The sequence below is a fragment of the Asparagus officinalis genome, chromosome 10, assembly GCF_001876935.1.
Source record: "Asparagus officinalis chromosome 10, Aspof.V1, whole genome shotgun sequence".
In the NCBI taxonomy this organism is placed as follows: Eukaryota; Viridiplantae; Streptophyta; class Magnoliopsida; order Asparagales; family Asparagaceae; genus Asparagus; species Asparagus officinalis.
In genome coordinates this window covers 10,535,009-10,541,470 of record NC_033803.1, presented here as the reverse complement: position 1 = coordinate 10,541,470, position 6,462 = coordinate 10,535,009, and the positions used below count along the sequence as shown (strand labels likewise).

Below are 6,462 nucleotides of genomic sequence, written 5' to 3'. Positions count from 1 at the left end.
CACACTAGACCTGACATTGCCTTTTCTGCTAGTGTGGTGTCCAGGTTTATGCACAATCCCACAAAGCAACATTTTGGTGCAGCAAAGAGAATCCTTCGCTATGTGGATGGAACTGTTGACTTTGGTATTTGGTATGCTAAGGTGAAATTTTTTGAATTGTTTGGGTTTACTGATAGTGATTGGGCAGGATGTTTAGATGATCGTAAAATCACTTTCGGCAACTGTTTTAGCTTTGGTTCCGGAGCAGTAACATGGAGTTCTAAGAAGCAAGAGACAGTGGCTCTTTCATCTTCCGAAGCAGAATATGTGGCAGCAAGTGTAGCAGCACGACAAGCCTTGTGGCTTAATAACGTTCTTGCTGATTTTGGTTTTATGCAGGAGGAAACCACATAAATTTTCAATGACAACATGTTTACTATAGCAATGACCAAGAATCCCACTTTTCATGGTAGAACGAAGCATATTGATATACAACATCATTTCATTCGACAGCTGGTTGCTGATCAGAAAATTGCATTGAGATTCTATGGCACGAATGATCAGATAGCTGATATATTTACAAAGTCACTTCCTCAAGTTAAGCATGAGTTGTTCTGGTCACAGCTGGGAGGTTAAATGATTGATTCAAAACTTAATTGCTGTTATTTAGGAGATTGTTATTTACGTTTGTTGTTAGTGGTTAGTCATTATGGTGTTAGTGGTCCTATTTTATTGGCTTTTAGTTATCAAATTACTACTATTTAAGTAGTACTTTTACTGAAGTTTTTGTATGATGCAGTAAAGAATTAAATTCCTCTCCTTCCCTGTTGCTCATTATTATATTGAGAAAAATATAACTCTGCCTCCTTCACCAGACCAGACAATTCATATATGAGAACCACCCCTATCCACCAAAGGGGAAAGAATCTCAACACAATTAGAAGTCCCACCCTCAGTTTGAATACCATTTAATACAGCAAAAAGAGTTCATACTTGTTAGTCAAATCACTTTCCACGTTATGATCACCGTCAGCTGAAGACACTCCACTATCAGCAGACTTATTAGTCCTAGCAACATGAGCTTCAGAGTTGACTGCATTCTCCTTTGAAGGCTGATCTTGTGCAACTGGAGGCTCGTTCACAGGTCTCCGCTCCTTTCTCTCCTTCCTTTTAAAACATAGGTTGAAGTATCATGGCTAATCATTTTACAGTGATTGCACCATTTAGGTATAAATTCATATGTGAGTTTTTTGCACATATTCCTCGTGCTGAGGACCCTTTATAACAACAGAGTCAGGCAAAGCTAGCTGCTGGCATATCCACTCACTAGTGGAAAATAGCTATTTAACGACGGATAAATAGCGACGGAATTTTCCGTCGCTATAACCCTCTTTATAGCGACGGAATTTTCCGTCGCTATTTATCCGTCGTTAAATATGTATTACCGACGGATATTTCGGTTTTAGCGACGGATAATTTCCGTCGCTAATACCTATAGCCACGGATTATTAGCGACGGAAATTTCCGTCGCTAAAGAAGTTATTAGCGACGGAAATTTCCGTCGCTAATAATCCGTGGCTATAGGTATTAGCGACGGAAATTATCCGTCGCTAAAACCGAAATATCCGTCGGTAATACATATTTAACGACGGATAAATAGCGACGGAAAATTCCGTCGCTATAAAGAGGGTTATAGCGACGGAAAATTCCGTCGCTATTTATCCGTCGTTAAATAGCTATTTTCCACTAGTGTAATCAATGTCAATGACCAAAAAATAACAATGGCCAAAAAAATATTAAAAAAACTTGAGAAAATTTGATTTAATATTTTTGTATATGTCGGACTCGCCAACAAAAACCATACATAGGACGTGCAACTACACCATATTGATTATTTATTGGCAATTGATCTATTCACTGATCATGAATCCTTTCCCCTCCCCCCCACCCTAGATCGATCCCCCTCTCTCCACCGCCGCCGCCGGATATCCGCCGCCGCCGTTCTTCCGCCACCGCAGGCGTCCCTCTCTCTAGCCTCAGGTAACCCTCTCTCCTCCCCCCTCAATCTCTCTCTCTCTCTCCTTGTCAATCTCCCCCCCTCAATCTCTCTCTCTCTCTCCTTGTCAATCTCCCCCCCTCAATCTCTCTCTCTCTCTCCTTGTCAATCTCCCCCCCTCAATCTCTCTCTCTCTCTCCTTGTCAATCTCCCCCCCTCAATCTCTCTCTCTCTCTCTCTCCTTGTTGCATGAATAACTTGGTAATTGAAGCCCCCAACTATTTAATCTTGAAAAAAACCAAATTTTTGGGTCTGGGCTTTGAATGGTGATCGAATTTTTACTGTTCATGGACGAATTTTTTTTTTGACTGGTGGCTGAAATTTGGCCGAATTCCATTCTTGTCTTTGCTTTAATCTCGAAGTTGTGATGAACCCCCATGTTGAGCTTCGAATCTGACCACGATTTCTAACTCCTCTTTCTTTCTTGAACCTGACAGGAAATAACCCTCTTTGGTATTTGACGAGCTTCGAGCTCCCTCCTTGATCGCTTCATCGACTCCAGGTGAAAATCGCCCTTGAACCCTTCATTAACTTGTCTTTGTAACCTCGCATGTAGACATGGCTGAGACCTTAGTTTCCTATCTGAATATTTGTATACGGGATGAATCGAAGCCAAAAGCTTGTTAACTTGGATTTGGTTACGGCAGAATTTTGTATAACTCTTGGTTGATGCTTGACGACTTGGATCCGAACTTGTATATTGACTGAATTTGTATGTAGTCGAGTGATTTAGTTATGAACTTGGCATGGTTGGTACTTGTATATGATTCAGATTCGAACTTGCATATAACCGAGCTCTTGTATATGATCGAATTCATATGTAACTGAATAAGGAGAGGGTTAGGGTTAGGGTTCGGTGAGGGTTAGGGTTAGGGTTAGGGTTAGGTGAGGGTTAGGTGAGGGTGGGGGTTAGATGTTATGGTTAGGGTTAGTCGAGGTTTAGGGTTAGGGTTCGGTTAGGGTTAGGGTTAGGGTTAGGCGAGGGTTAGGGTTAGGGTTAGGGTTCGATTAGGGTTAGGGTTTGGGTTTGGGTTAGGATTAGGGTTAGAGGAGGGTTAGGTGAGGGTGGAGGTGATGTTGAGGGTGAGGGTTAGGGTTAGGGTTAGGTGATCGAGGGTGAGGTGAGTGTTAGGTGATCGAGGGTGGGGTGAGGGTGAGGGGTGATCGAGGGTGAGGGTTAGGGTTCGGTGAGGGTTAGGGTTAGGGTTAGGCGAGGGTTAGGGCTAGGGTTAGGGTTAGGGTTCGGTGAGGGTTAGGGTTAGGGTTAGGCGAGGGTTAGGGTTAGGGTTAGGGTTCGATTAGGGTTAGGGTTTGGGTTTGGGTTAGGATTAGGGTTAGAGGAGGGTTAGGTGAGGGTGGAGGTGATGTTGAGGGTGAGGGTTAGGGTTAGGGTTAGGTGATCGAGGGTGAGGTGAGTGTTAGGTGATCGAGGGTGGGGTGAGGGTGAGGGTTAGGGTTAGGGTTAGGCGAGGGTTAGGGTTAGGGTTAGGGTTCGATTAGGGTTAGGGTTTGGGTTTGGGTTAGGATTAGGGTTAGAGGAGGGTTAGGTGAGGGTGGAGGTGATGGTGAGGGTGAGGGTTAGGGTTAGGGTTATTTGATCGAGGGTGGGGTGAGTGTTAGAGTTATGTGATCGAGGGTGAGGTGAGGGTGAGGGGTGATGGGTGAGGGTGAGTTTGAGGGTTAAGGTTAGGGTTAGGGTTAGGGGAGGGTGAAGGTGAGTGTGAGGGTGAGGGTTAGGTGATGGTGAGGTTGAGGGTTAGGGTTAGGGTTAGGGTTAGGGTTAGGTGAGGGTGAGGGTGGGGGTGGGGGTGAGGGTGAGGATAAGGGGTTAGCGTAACTATTATACGAGGGGTGTAAGGAGTTCACAAGGCTTTCTTTTATGCTGAGGCTTATTCATATTCAAAGGATAATATCTTATCCGCATCTCCCGCCTATTTTTGTGCATGAGGAGATCTTGGCCTTTGATTGATAAATCAAAGGCCAAGATCTCATTAGGAGATATTAGGAACCCTCTCATTAGTAGAGGATCCGGATCCGATTAAGTACAGCGGGTAGGTGCTGCCGAAATTTTGACGAAATAAAAGTACACTTGAACACACGTAAATACATATACACGCTACGTTTACATACCTAATGGGATAGAAGCCTTCCTCTGACAGCCGATCACACACACTTGTCCTATAACTTAAAATGATATATGTAGGGATATGCTCACTTCCATTAATTTTTAAATTCTAGATGCGGACAATTCCTGACAAATCGTTCATGGGCATACCACGTGATCGAAGGCATCTAGACACTCGATACAAGGATGGGATAGAAGCTTTCTTAGCCTACTCTGACACCAACCCTCTACGGTCACTCAGCGGGTTGATTTTTTGTCCTTGTAAGAATTGTAGGAATGATAAAATGCTCACTAGGAGTGACGTAAGTTTCCATCTGTCAATCAATGGATTTGATAGCTCTTATGTATTTTGGAGTCATCACGGTGAAGGCGTCCCGGTGATGCAATTAGAGGAAGAGTTTACTGATGTCGACAATCCGACAATTGACACAACTGATATGTTGGAAGATATTCTTACCGTGCCGTCTTCGAGTGATGTTAACACTACTGATATGTTTCAAGATGTAGCCCGATTGATGAGACTTGTTGAAGAAAACGAGTCACCGTTATACGAGGGTTGCACCGAGTTCACAAGGCTTTCTTTTATGCTGAGGCTTCTTCATATCCAAACACTCAGTGGGATGGCTGTTACACATTTCGAGATGTTATTAGACTTGCTCAGGAAAGTCATTCCAGGCGGCGAGAAGAGCATCCCCGCAACTTATTATGAAGCTCACAAGATTGTTGATACCCTGGGTCTTGATTACAAAAAGATAGACGCCTGTCCTAATGACTGCATCTTGTACAATAAGGGTAATGAAGATCTAGAAGAATGTGAGGGATGATTGGGATTCTTATCATGATATGCGCCCCATCGCGCTGCAAAGGTACGAACAAGCAAAACGTAGATGCCTCGAACTGAAAGGTATGAATAAATTTTTATAGTTTATCGGTTATTATTTTAAATTTTTTTCGCAAATATATATTGATTCATTGTTTCATTCGATTCTTTGTTTCGCAGGTACCGAGAAACCTCCTCGACGCGGCCGCAATGCTACTAAGGAATCGAGCCTCATCCCTGATCTTAATCGGAGGGCTGTGATCCGATGGGAAAACGGAGTGCCTGTTGGGGCCTTTGCCAATGCTTTCAACAATTTCCTTGCCGTTTTAGCCAGGAGACACGATTTCTTCAACATATTTTGACGTGGAAATCGCAGCGGATTGATGCGCTGGTGGCTTGTTGGAGATATATATGTGTGAGTCATTTATTTTAATTTTCATCATTATTAGTTATTAGTTTATTATTATGTTTAATACACTGATTTGTATCTACTTTTTCTTTATATGTTGAAGCGATTTTTCTTTCTTGACGATAATATTTGTGCCTGGACGTACTGCTTCGGGCAAATCAATGTATCGTTCAAGAGATGGCGGTTTGAGGTAAAGAAAAAATATTTTGTCCAAATAACAGAAGATTGGGAGCGATACTGGCATCTTGACACGCGTGTGGATGGAGTAGATTTTTTTGCACTTTGCAGTTACTGGGACACGGCTGAAATTAAGGTATTATTGAAGTATATAATTTTAATTTATTGTTTGAATTTCTATATTGTTTCGAATTGACATTGTTTTGCAGGCTCAAGCTGAAATAGCAAGGAGGAATCGCAACGCGCCTCGCAATTACGAGCATCACGGGGGCTCCAGGACATTCAGCCAGCATTATCATCAATTAGAGCTTGAGGTATATAATATATTAGCTTTTACGTTGAGTATAATTTATGTGTTATTGGTTAATGATATATTTGAATAAAATAGGGAAGGGGAGATCTCAGACATTTTGCAGATCGTATTCTGACTTCCTGGAGCCCGAATTACGCCAATGAAGAGAAGAAAGCAAAGAATAAGGATCTGGCTGTAAGTAGCAGTTCATTTATATATTCAATTTCATATCAATGCATCATTATTAAGTCGACTTGCCCGGGTTGTTTTGATATATCGCAGGAAAAATTACATGCCAAGGTAGAGGAGCAATTGACTCAGTCTCAGGTCTGTTCTAACACTCCTGCCCGGCTAAGTAGAGAGGATGAGGACTCCATCATCGAGACGGTCATTGGACCTAGTAGGAAGAACAGATATCGGTGGAGAGGATCCGAGCAGAGGCCGCACGAGTCTAGTAGCACCTACGAGTCTGCAGCACCACAAGGAACACCAGGAAGCAGTTCATATCAAGACTCGATGGAGCAGCGATTAAAAGCGATTGAAGATCGCCTGTCGCAGCAAACAACATATCAGCAGGCTCTAGAGGAAGAACGGAGGCGTCGGG

General features: G+C 43.0%; 1 long non-coding RNA gene across 1 annotated transcript; it reads left to right on the top strand.

The window, feature by feature from the left end:
* On the top strand, positions 5,337–5,800 carry LOC109824951. The gene is made up of 3 exons (XR_002242857.1): positions 5,337–5,395; positions 5,493–5,702; positions 5,776–5,800. It is a non-coding gene; the product is annotated as an uncharacterized LOC109824951 (long non-coding RNA).